Source organism: Lepisma saccharinum, chromosome 10 (genome assembly GCF_977018435.1).
Source record: "Lepisma saccharinum chromosome 10, izLepSacc3.1, whole genome shotgun sequence".
NCBI lineage: Eukaryota > Metazoa > Arthropoda > Insecta > Zygentoma > Lepismatidae > Lepisma > Lepisma saccharinum.
The window spans coordinates 86,655,972-86,669,015 of record NC_139238.1 but is presented as its reverse complement, the minus strand read 5'-3'; the positions used below and the strand labels follow the sequence as shown (position 1 = coordinate 86,669,015).

General features: G+C 39.1%; 1 protein-coding gene across 1 annotated transcript in view; it reads right to left on the bottom strand.

Annotated features, from left to right (window-relative positions):
* Positions 1-11,157, bottom strand: part of LOC145994170 (uncharacterized) — a 73,688-nt gene extending 62,531 nt beyond the window's left edge. Inside the window, exon 1 of the mRNA XM_083130266.1 lies at positions 11,068-11,157. The gene's annotated coding sequence lies outside the window, so the exon portion shown is untranslated. The remainder of the gene's footprint in view (positions 1-11,067) is intronic.
* Between the last annotated feature and the right edge of the window lie 1,887 nt (positions 11,158-13,044).

Genomic DNA, 13,044 nt, shown 5'->3' with positions numbered 1-13,044 from the left:
GGCTTTGTTAGTTTTCTTAATATAAGTAGTGGTAATGCTATGTTTCCGAACATTTATTTGCTATTTAATTATTTTACCCTGTTTTCAGCTAATTTTCTAAGGGGGGAAAGATCCAAAAAATCCAATTTTTAACATTTTTATAGTATAAAAATAATTATGTTTTTTTTATCAAAGCTCACTCATAGGGGACAAAATTCACTTTTGAGCCTATATTAGTATATTTTAAGCTTATATTTACAATTATTACATTTTTAAGAGAAATAGATATATTGATAGTGATTTTGAGTTATTTTACAATGCTGTACAGTGCTGCTTATATAATTATTTTTCAAATGTGTGTATTTTGATTAAGTTTTATGTTTGAAAATGTGTAGAAATGTTGCAGGATTTCTCACGTAACCTGTTTTTTTTGTTTTTGTTTTTTTGCTCAGACAAAATCAATAGATTTGTCACGATAATTCTTTGCATTCCAAACATTCCTGAGTGTATGTGTGAAGATTGACGTACTTACGGGAGCGTGTGAATATTGAGGCATTGACCTGTTAAGAAGGAAATGAATCTATACCGCGTTTGTTACAACCTGTCCCGGTTCCCGCACTAGCTGGTCGCTGGCTTTTCTCCGTGCTGGGGAAAGTCAAAGCCAGGCAGCCAATTAAAATACGCAACGTCTCAACAGTGTCTACGTAAGCGCCTCTCTTCTGGCTTCCATTCGCTCCTCGCTGCCCAGCAGACGATTTTTTCCTCGTTTCTCATTGGCACCGAGACTGTCGAGCGATCGCTAACGCGGGAAACGGGACAGGTTCTAACAAACGCGGTATAAGTAAGGTCATAGATTTTCGTAGTGGTTTTTTTTCTAATTTAAAAAAAAACTTTTTTTCTTAACCAGTAACTTTAACCAAATTGAATACTAACAGAAATGTTGGCAAGAATTCTCATGTAACCTAGTTGTTTTTACTCAGACAAATCAATAGTCTTGCATTCCAAACATTCCTCGAGTGTGCGTGCGTGTGTGTAGACGTGACGTCGACCTGTTAAGAATATCACGTCGATAATACGTACTAGCTTGGGAATGTCATGACCTTCTCTTTTCTCTATAAAAAGAGAGAGAGAGAGAGAGAGGGTTATGTAACTTGCTTGGCTAAGAGGAATTTCCTGAGAATTCTTTCCATTCTAAACATTCCTGTGTGTGTAGAGATTGATGCGCTTATGTATGCGTGTAAACATTAAGGCATTGACTTGTTAAGAATGTTACATAAATAATACTGTCTCGGGAATGTTATGCCCTTCTCTTTTCTGAGGGTCATGTGATTTGTTCAGATTAGTTGGGCTAAGGGGAATTTCCCGATTACTTGTTTTGTCACGAGAATTCTTTGCATTCCAAACATTCCGAAGTGTAGAGATTGATGTACTTACAGCTACGTGTGGGCATTAACCTGTTAAGAATGTCACATCAACAATACTGGCTTGGAAATGTGTGCAGATTAGTTGGGCTAAGGGCTATTTCCTGATTACTTGTTTTATCACGAGAATTCTTTGCATTCCAAACATTCCGAAGTGTAGAGATTGATGTACTTACAGCTATGTGTGGGCATTAACCTGTTAAGAATGTCACATCAATAATACTGGCTCGGGAATGTCATGACCCCTCCCCCCTGTGGCGAAGTCATGTGATTGGTTCGCTAAGGGGAATTTTCCGATTAGTAAATTGAGGTTATAAATATAATATATTCTCACTACTTATGTGCGTCTCGGAGCTCCCCAATTTCCTCACGATGGTGGGATCGTTCGCTGCAGGACGGCGTAGGTTCGAATCCGGCTCTGGTCGGAATTTATTCGACCTACGGATAGGGCCAGTGGCAACCCACCATCGTGAGGAAATTGGGGAGCTCCGAGTGAGTGAGCGTAATCCGGTCGCGAAGTTCTACAACAGCTAAGGGTCGGTCAGGCTGACCACCCGTCCCCCAAGTCTGACTGCAGATCTCCACGCCTCCTGGGTGGCTTGCGTAGGAGGGAACCCACAGTCGGTAGGTAAGCCTTGGCCCGATATTGGGCTGTTGCGCTATTAGATTATTATTACTTTAGGTTCCCAGCCCTTTCTAAATTCATTTGCACCTCTGATACTTTTATTTCAATTGCGTTAATTTTACTTTTCAAGTAATCTCTTTTTTGTTACTTCTAAATATGCTGTTCTTTAACCACCTAAGTCTATTTCTATTAGGTTATGCGAACCATTGCTTACTTTTTTCTTGGTTTATACATTATTTAACTGTTGGTTCTATTCTACTTTGTACGTGCTTCCAAATTCTTATTTAAGTCTGTTTAATTTAAATACTGCAGAATGAAAAAAATGTACAATTGTATAGGTTGAGGTTCATTATGTGGAAATAAGTTTCATTTTTTTTAAGTTGATTTTATGCCAGGGATTGTAATTTTAATAGTTTATAGAGTAACATGTGCTTTCATAACTAACTAACTAACTCTCTAGCCTTCTTAAACCCAAAAGTTCATAGCTGCAACAACACAGGCCTTCGATCTGTCCCTATCTTGAAAAAGATCTATATTCTCTTTTCTATCCCTACCCGATTTCCCTTAGGTCCATCTCAATATTGTCCTTCCATCTTCGTCTTGGCTTTCCTACAAGTCTCTTACCATCAGGTCTCCCAACAAGAATCCTGTAAACTCCTATTTCCTCTCCCATTCGTGCCACATGGCCTGCCCAACTAAGTCTTCTTCATTTAATTATTCTAATAATATCTGGACATGAATACAAATTATGTAGTTCTAAATTATGTAACCTTCTCCACTCACCTGTCTCCTCATCCCTTTTAGGTCCAAAAATTTTCCTAAGGATCTTATTTTCAAATACTCTCAATTTATGTTCCTCTTTCAATGTAAGGGACCAAGTTTCACATCCATATAATAATACAAACAAAATTACTGTTTTGTATATTTTAACTTTTAGTTTCTTAAATATTAAACAAAAAGACAAAAGTTTATAACTAGAGAAGTAACATACATTCCCTGAATTAAGCCTACTTTTTATTTTATTTCCTCTTTAATATAATTTTCATTTGTTAATATTACTCCTAAATATTTGAATTTAGAAACTAATTCAAATGAGTTGTTATCATGTGCTTTCATTGGATATTAAATTTAGAATTTTTTTTAATTAAACGAAATAGGTTTGTTAAAATAATAATCGTTAGGTCATATGATATTATTTTTTGTGATGCATGTTTGTTGTCCGTGTTGATGTATTTTTTGTTTGTTTTAACAGGATTCGAATTCTTGAAGGAAGGGAAGAGGGGGTTAAGTTTTTCTAGAATATCACACATTCCATGTTTATAAGTAATTACATTTTTAATAGAAAGCGTAACTTTTATCAATGTTTCATGAGATTTGGTTGCCTGCAAAAGTTAATCCGTTTATCTCCTTGTTCTATCACGATAAGGAACTCAAAATGTAAAATTTTCCTTATCCTCTGCTTACACATTTTCTCTTTTCTCACAATCTCTATCTTGATCAATTATATCCCTACCTCTTAAAAACATGTTCCCTACCTTCCTTAAATATACAACAGTCGCAGCAAGAGACAAAAAGCGAAGTAAAATAAAGCAATTTAATCAATTAAACACTACAAGAATAAATTTACGCTGTGTGTTTGTGTTAAAACTCTAAAAGCATCCATAAACTCAAATCACTCAATCAAAATGATTGCAATTAAGAAATTATTAGCCCCGTCTAGTTCGCTACACTTTTAGGCATAAGGTGGAGTACAGGTGCATCCCAGCGCCAGGCAAGTGCAGTAGAACTGTGTTCAACCAAATAGACGAATAGCTGTATTCAAGTTCAAAAAATTCAACAATTGCCTCTGCTTTAAACGTTCATTTCTTTAGTTAGCTCGCACCATGTAACCATACACCACACACTACATCGCTCCAGAACATAGTATTACACATGCAGACACCAAATTCACTACTTAACACCAAATCAACAAAATAGACGAGTTAATGTTGCACTGTGTAACCGTTTATCTGTGGTGTAAAAAAACTAGACGCACATAAGTAGTGAGAATATATTATATTTATAACCTCAATTTACTAATCGGAAAATTCCCCTTAGCGAACCAATCACATGACTTCGCCACAGGGGGGAGGGGCCATGACATTCCCGAGCCAGTATTATTGATGTGACATTCTTAACAGGTTAATGCCCACACATAGCTGTAAGTACATCAATCTCTACACTTCGGAATGTTTGGAATGCAAAGAATTCTCGTGATAAAACAAGTAATCAGGAAATAGCCCTTAGCCCAACTAATCTGCACACATTTCCAAGCCAGTATTGTTGATGTGACATTCTTAACAGGTTAATGCCCACACGTAGCTGTAAGTACATCAATCTCTACACTTCGGAATGTTTGGAATGCAAAGAATTCTCGTGACAAAACAAGTAATCGGGAAATTCCCCTTAGCCCAACTAATCTGAACAAATCACATGACCCTCAGAAAAGAGAAGGGCATAACATTCCCGAGACAGTATTATTTATGTAACATTCTTAACAAGTCAATGCCTTAATGTTTACACGCATACATAAGCGCATCAATCTCTACACACACAGGAATGTTTAGAATGGAAAGAATTCTCAGGAAATTCCTCTTAGCCAAGCAAGTTACATAACCCTCTCTCTCTCTCTCTCTCTTTTTATAGAGAAAAGAGAAGGTCATGACATTCCCAAGCTAGTACGTATTATCGACGTGATATTCTTAACAGGTCGACGTCACGTCTACACACACGCACGCACACTCGAGGAATGTTTGGAATGCAAGACTATTGATTTGTCTGAGTAAAAACAACTAGGTTACATGAGAATTCTTGCCAACATTTCTGTTAGTATTCAATTTGGTTAAAGTTACTGGTTAAGAAAAAAAGTTTTTTTTTAAATTAGAAAAAAAACCACTACGAAAATCTATGACCTTACTTATACCGCGTTTGTTAGAACCTGTCCCGTTTCCCGCGTTAGCGATCGCTCGACAGTCTCGGTGCCAATGAGAAACGAGGAAAAAATCGTCTGCTGGGCAGCGAGGAGCGAATGGAAGCCAGAAGAGAGGCGCTTACGTAGACACTGTTGAGACGTTGCGTATTTTAATTGGCTGCCTGGCTTTGACTTTCCCCAGCACGGAGAAAAGCCAGCGACCAGCTAGTGCGGGAACCGGGACAGGTTGTAACAAACGCGGTATAGATTCATTTCCTTCTTAACAGGTCAATGCCTCAATATTCACACGCTCCCGTAAGTACGTCAATCTTCACACATACACTCAGGAATGTTTGGAATGCAAAGAATTATCGTGACAAATCTATTGATTTTGTCTGAGCAAAAAAACAAAAACAAAAAAAAAACAGGTAACGTGAGAAATCCTGCAACATTTCTACACATTTTCAAACATAAAACTTAATCAGAATACACACATTTGAAAAATAATTATATAAGCAGCACTGTACAGCATTGTAAAATAACTCAAAATCACTATCAATATATCTATTTCTCTTAAAAATGTAATAATTGTAAATATAAGCTTAAAATATACTAATATAGGCTCAAAAGTGAATTTTGTCCCCTATGAGTGAGCTTTGATAAAAAAAAAAAATATTTTTATACTATAAAAATGTTAAAAATTGGATTTTTTGGATCTTTCCCCCCTTAGAAAATTAGCTGAAAACAGGGTAAAATAAATAAATAGCAAATAAATGTTGGGAACCTTGCATTACCACTACTAATATATTATATAAATTTGCTTGTCTTGAAAGATGGTACTTGAATTGATGGAAACAGTTATATTTGTGGAGGGATTTTCAGTCACGAAATGGCATTAATTTGGAAAGAAAAGTAAAATAAAATGAATAAATAAATAGCATGCGTGCGTAACACAAGAAGAAACATTGCAATGTGATTCCGGACGTCAGGTCTTGGACTGTGTATTAGAGTTTATTTTTCTATGTTATTAGAATATAAATAGTATCCTGAGAGATATTTCATACCGAGGCGACAAACCACAAATGTCGCTTGAAAGCGAGCATTCGGTAATCAATGCAGCCTTTCGAACTGTAGGGACACAAGCTCTGACTGCACCGTTTCCTCAAGGAGATTTTAGACCAAAGAGACACGCGACAAACGATACGAGGATTTCACACCAAAGCGACACGGGTTTTTCGGTCCAAGGCAACTTTCATACCGAAGCGAGACGCAACACATGTTGCTTGGAAACGAGCCAATCAAGAGCAACATTGCACATAGTAAAGGCATGACGGGCAGCACAGACCAGCGTTCGGTTGGTGAAATCCTCAAGCGATTAGTGTCGCGTGCCGCTTTGGTGGGCAATATCCCTAAAGTAAGACACTCATTGCATCGCGCATGCGCGAACAACAAACCACGGCAACACGTTGCAAGCTATTGAGGAAATGGCCCAGTTTGAGCGAGACACAAGCGACAAAGCGACAAGTGTGGCTTATCGTGTCGCCTAGATATCTGTTGTTCGCACAATTAGCAGCAAACGCTTGCTAATAGTGCGAACAACAGATATGCCGCTTCAAGGCTGTCGCTTGTTACTTAGTTGGGAACTTCCCCTGTAGCGCGTCGCTTCGGTCTGAGCACCCTTCCTTTGAGGAGCTTTCCGACCGAAATAACAAGTAGCATGCGAATACGACATATGAACGTGTCATTTGCTGTTTCGACCCTAATGCGCAATAAATGTTATTTTACAGCCTGGAAGTGTCTGTGTCACTAGTCACATCAGTGTAAACATCCCGTGTCGCTTGTCCCTTTGGTCTCAAAATTTCCTTACACTCATGTCGATGGCATTAAGGGCGTTTTGTGGGTTTCCCCTTGTCGTTTCATGCAATCATCATTATCATCATTGCCGCGATTAGTTTAAAGCGGAAGAAAAGATACAGTAAATGTGTATATCTTTAAAAGAAATGATGATGATGATAATAATTATGAACCTAATTCATACACAAAAATTTAGTTACCAAGAGCATTCCAAGCGTATTTTTTCTCCCGTATTATTAATGAAAGTATAACGATAACAGGACGTGGTCAACTGTACAGAATGTTTGTTAATATGTTCGCGACAACTGTACTAAATATCATATCAATTATCACGTTGATAGAAATGCTTCATGTAAAGGAATCAGACGTTGCAGCGAAAACTCCATTTACGTCCATTATAAGCAGACGAATGCCGTGCACCGAGACCAACTCCAGCGCCTCTAGCGTTATCATTTTCCAGTGGAACCAGCCAGAGAGCCCAGAACCGTGCCGTTTTCCACACTACGTTATTCAAGGCGCTGTCATTCTGGCAAGTAACAAAATGCACTATATTCAATCACAGTCCCTACAGTACATTCCGCCCCTGCCTGAAGCAATAAAACTCCCCTTCGTTCCCAAAAATTGGGAGCTGTTGACCGTTGACGCAGATAGAATGAATGTGGATGATGACGTCAAAGTCACAGATTTCTCTCTAAACGGGAGGTCACAACAGGGACAGTGAAGGTACAGATAAATAAGCTCCGCTGTGAAATAACTTTCTAAATACTTGCAGCTGCTTAGATTTCTGCTCATAAACAAGATGAACGAATGTAATAGGTGCTGTTCATGTTCTGTCAATTTATCCTTCACCAAGTTGTGAGCAAAATAATGTATTCTGTCTATATTTTCACTCTTCACTGCAAACATATTATAGAAAATAGTTTTACCTAATGTCAAGGGGGCTGACGGGAGTGCCAGGGGCGTCTCGGCCCCTGTCTGGCTACGCGCCTTCTTTAGTAATGTGCGCTCTGAAAGCAGACATCCTGGGTTCGAGTCCTGTAAGGTTCTCCTCATATCCATTATTAACCTCATACTTCCATTTTTAATATTATTCGAAATTTGCCTACTACATTTTGACAGCAGGAGTCGGCATGTGGGTGAACCTAACTTTGAATGGGCTACTTTGACTACAAGAGAAATAATGAATATTTTCGCATTAGGAAATTCTAGCACGCCACTAGTTACAATACATATTTTTTCTCCCCATCCTGTTTTCACTGCTGACCCAATTCTTAACATTCTTGCACACAATTATTTGTCTAAAAGATAGGCGTTTTTTCCCCTTCAAGGCCACCTCTGCAGTTTGGACCACAATCTAAAAACCAAGCACATATGGTATGCGCTCATTAGAGTTGTTTGTTGTGTGTCGATGGAACGTCCAATACAGAGCGAACAGTTATGCCGATACCTTATCATTGTCTCCACTTATAATTCGCTGATAACGTTATCAAGCTACCAGCGCACCTGCTTGTAACACATAAAACCATTGATAACTTCAATTCCTTTATGTTTCAAGGTGAAGGCCTGTTTAGACAGATGGCGTTGCATGCAGCATTCCTTTGCTCAACATACTTTCTGTTTTTATAGGTGATTGAGATTTGCACGCGCACGTGAATGAAATGGGATTTATTTACTTCCCTACCTGTTTATGTACCCAGCATAGGCGTCACACGAAGGGGGGACGGGGAGGGTCACTTCCATTAGCGTACGCAGAAATTCTTTTTCGGATTGGACTGAATTGAAGGCGGATTCCATATAGCTGTGTTCTAAGGGGCATTTATTTATTAATAGGGTTCGGATAGTTATGCACTAAAAAATGTAAAATATACACTTTGAAAACCCGTTTCATTTATAAATGTTGTATATTACAAACTATGAAAGATTACATGCCAGGCAATGAATATGCGTTATTCTGAATGCTCATTCGCTACACAGATTTTTTTCAATTAATATGGTTCTGCGTTAAATGAAACACAATACAATTTGAAACTCCTTCCGTTTTCAGCTAGAATAGTCTTATTTTCAGAAAACACACGTTCAACTTCGCAAGATACAAGTGGCCTGTATTTTAGGGCAACAAAATCAGACACATCAAGTTCCAGATCATCCACACGTTGTCCATTTGTATGCAGAATTTTGCAAACTTCCACCATTGTTGCATACCCACTGTTCTTTTTCAATACTGCATCCAATTTCTGTACATACACAGGATCTTCAACCTGGGCGAGGGCCTCTTGAACGTCTTCTATAATTTTGATGCTTGTTTGAAGTTGTTGAAAGAAAGAGAAGAGAAACGAGCATAGAAAAATAAATACAGTATATGCTCGGTGTTGGTTGTGAGTACAAAACTATGCACATCAACTTATTTTCATACAAATATGCATTTTTAGTTAAAAATCCTTAAATATGCATTTGCATATGCAAAATTCATAATTATCCGAGCTCTTTTGATTTCACACCATAAAAGTAAATGTTCATGTCCACACATGCCATGAAGGCATATGGGGCGATGTGGAGGTAGAGCTGCACATATTCTTGATCTCGGCCATAGTTAGGATGGTGTGATGAATTCAAACTAGGGTCTTCCGCGTCGGGGCCCCAAAATATTTCTCAATTACCATTTTTAAAAATTGTTAAATGACGAGAATGGTAATCGGGTGATTTTAAGGTAGGTTTCCATTCACCACTTCGGTTTTCCCCGAGTTCTTTACTGTTTTCAATTGGAAATGTTGATTTTCTCAAAATTTCAACTCCTCCCTCCATACGCCAGTGGTTACTTGACCCTCTGGAATTTGGAAAATGTTGCCATTTTATTATTAATCTTCTTCCTCTTTCTCTACAGTTTCTCCTTTCTTCCTAAGTTTTAAAACCTTTTAGTCTTTCTCTCTCTCTCTCGATACGTTATACCTTCCCTGATTTTCTCTCTACTATCCCTCCTTCTCGAGTTTCGATTACTTCCACTATCTCTCTTTCTCTCTTTTACTCGATTATTTTCTCTCTCTTTTACTCGATTATTTATTCTCTCTTTCTCTCTTTTACTCGATTATTTTCTCTATTTCTCTCTTTTGCTCGATTATTTTCTTTCTCTCTTTTACTCGATTATTTTCTCTCTCTTTTACTCGATTATTTTCTTTCTCTCTTTTACTCGATTATTTTCTCTCTCTTTTACTCGATTATTTTCTCTATTTCTCTCTTTTACTCGATTATTTTCTTTCTCTCTTTTACTCGATTATTTTCTTTCTCTCTTTTACTCGATTATTTTCTCTTTTACTCTATTATTTTCTCTCATTTACTCGATTATTTTCTCTATTTCTTTCTTCCCCTCTTGCCGACCCCCGTGACGGAGTGTTTAGTACGTCGGGCCACGACACCAGAGGCTCCGGATTCGAATCCCTGTTGGGCTTCGGGAGTTCTTTCTGAGTGTCTCTACATCAATTTCATCACATCATCCTTGATCCTCATCTCCGCGATTAGGCAAAAGTGGCAGAAAAGTGAAGCAACCAAATCATTCAATCAGACCTTTGTTCAGATAAGTTACGAGTTTAAAGTGGGATCCGTGCCACAATGTGCTTCCACTGGTTATCGAACCCGGAACCCCTTGATTACAAGGCGACGACGTTACCACTATGCCATCGGAGAGGCCCTAGATTACCATTAATAACAAGAACTTTGATTTTAATTAATTTTTGTTATTTAGCGTCGATTTTCGGCCACTTCGGCTAATAGTGACGATGAGGTTGAGTGATGATATGATGCAGATAATGAAGCGACACTCACAAAGAACACCCTTGCCTCCCCGATGGCGCAGTGGTAGCGTCGTCGCCTTGTAATCAAGGGGTCCCGGGTTCGATACCCGGTGGAGGCACAAGTGGTTCGGATCCCACTTTAAACTGTAGGTCCAGTCCCAATTAGCCTTACTGTGCATAAAGTGGACTTAAAACACCAAATCCAATCCAAATCCAAACACCCTTGCCCAGGCCGGGATTCGAACCAGGGACCCTGGCGTCGTAGGACGCTGTTCTAAACATTTCGGCACTGAGGTTGGGAATAACAAGAAAAAGACGACGTTTTGAGGAATAGACTGGCAGATATTGAAAGGAAAAGCAAGACACAAGGAAAATCAAGTACTGAAATCAAATGCACACTAAAAATAGGATCAATAACATTGATCTAATTGGGAATTTTAAAGTATGACTTACATACGTTTCCAGTGGACCAATTTGGCTACAAAAGCACTTCAAGCTGTGTCGCTGCACCACACATAGCTGCACTTCAGTGGAACCAGTCTTGGTGGCCGGCGAGGAAAAGAGGTCTCCCGCCGGTATCGGAACAAGTTCTGGGCATAAGCGACGGCTGATAAAGTTCAACCCTAATCGCTGGATTTCGAGGTCTGCCTGCATTTCGCAGGTTGAACTATTTTTTTGTTCTTCTTCTTCTAGACAGTCCACTGTTGAATGTTCAGGGTTTATGGGTAAAGTTCGTTGCAAAGAAAGGTTTAGGGATTTTCTTTTAGGGTTGTTAAAGGTGGAGCAACCCATAAATTCTAATGGGTTCCGCTGCAGGACCGGAATCTTCTTTCTCGCACAATTTAAATTCGGTCCAAGTTGCGTATTGTTTCATTGAAAAAAGGTTCCTGAAACGTATTTAAATTGATGTGGGAAAAAAGTTCCTGGACCGAATTGAAATTCTTCCGGAAAAGAGGTTCCTGGACCGAATTGAAATTCATTCCGGAAAAAAGTTCCTGGACCGAATTGAAATTCTTCCGGAAAAGAGGTTCCTGGACCGAATTGAAATTCATTCTGGAAAAAAGTTCCTGGACCGAATTGAAATTCTTCCGGAAAAGAGGTTCCTGGACCGAATTGAAATTCATTCCGGAAAAAAGTTCCTGGACCGAATTGAAATTCTTCCGGAAAAGAGGTTCCTGGACCGAATTGAAATTCATTCTGGAAAAAAGTTCCTGGACCGAATTGAAATTCTTCCGGAAAAAATGTTCCCGGACCGTATTTAAATTCACCGGAAAGAGGTTCCTGGACCTAATTGAAATGCTTTAAATATGAAAAGGTTATACAATGTCTAGAACTAATTTACGTTTGCTGATTTTCTCTCCCAGTCCGGGATTGAATTTATTTACAATTCCTGGACCAGGGTTGACCGATTGAGAGTTGCCTTCTAGAAATGTCCGCGAGTACGTTTTACATTGGAGTGTCACGCTGCTGTTGTAGAAAGCGTGGCACAAGGAATAAATAATAACGCTGTTGTTCTCTCGTGCGCCAGGTTCAAAAACTCCCTTGTCGAAAGTTACTGTACATAACGCAATGCACTATATTAGCATGGTGTCACATTGAGCTCAAACAAACCCGTTACGTGTTGCTCCGGCATCCGATCCAGGAACTGCAACCAATAGGAGCCGCCCAGTAGATATCACAACAGGGACAGGTGGTGTTGCCAGAAGTGTTGCTACAACCAAGTGAAGGAACACGCGCGAGAGAATGGGGCTGAATGGAGAGGGGTAACGCAACTGCAGCGTTTGCGTTTCGCCCATTTCTACCTTGTACCTTAGATTCTCGAGGCAGTCAGCACCTGGATTAGTCTTTCATGCTCACAAGTGGATAATTGTTTACCGTCAGGTCCGTATTCGATCTGATTCGGAAAAAAAGGTTCCTGGACGGAATTGAAAGTGTGTTTTATGGATTCTGCGAAGATGCATTTTAGTCAATTTTTGTATGTCGTAAAAGAAACACAGTGCATCACGTGATGCAAGCGAGGATTTCTTTCAGTCGAGATATTATAATGTATCATTTGATGAGTTTTGATGCACCTTCCTGCATCTTTTTCAATGATGCATTTAAGCGTTTCGTCCGTCCGAAACGTCCAAGTGGATCATCGAGAAAGATGCAGGAAGGTGCACCAAAACGCATGAAGGTGCATCAAACTGCATCAAATAATGCATTATTTTGCATCTCGACTGAAAGAAATCCTCATTTGCATCACATGATGCACTCTGGTGTTTCTTTCACGACATGCAAAATGCACTAAAATGCATCAAATGTGAATCTGATTCTTCGCAGATGCCATAAAACACACTTTGCTGCATCGATCGACGCGTTCTGGTGCATCAATCGGTATGATGCATTTAGTTTTCTGTGTGTAGTAACTGAAGTCGCTACCCCCGCCAC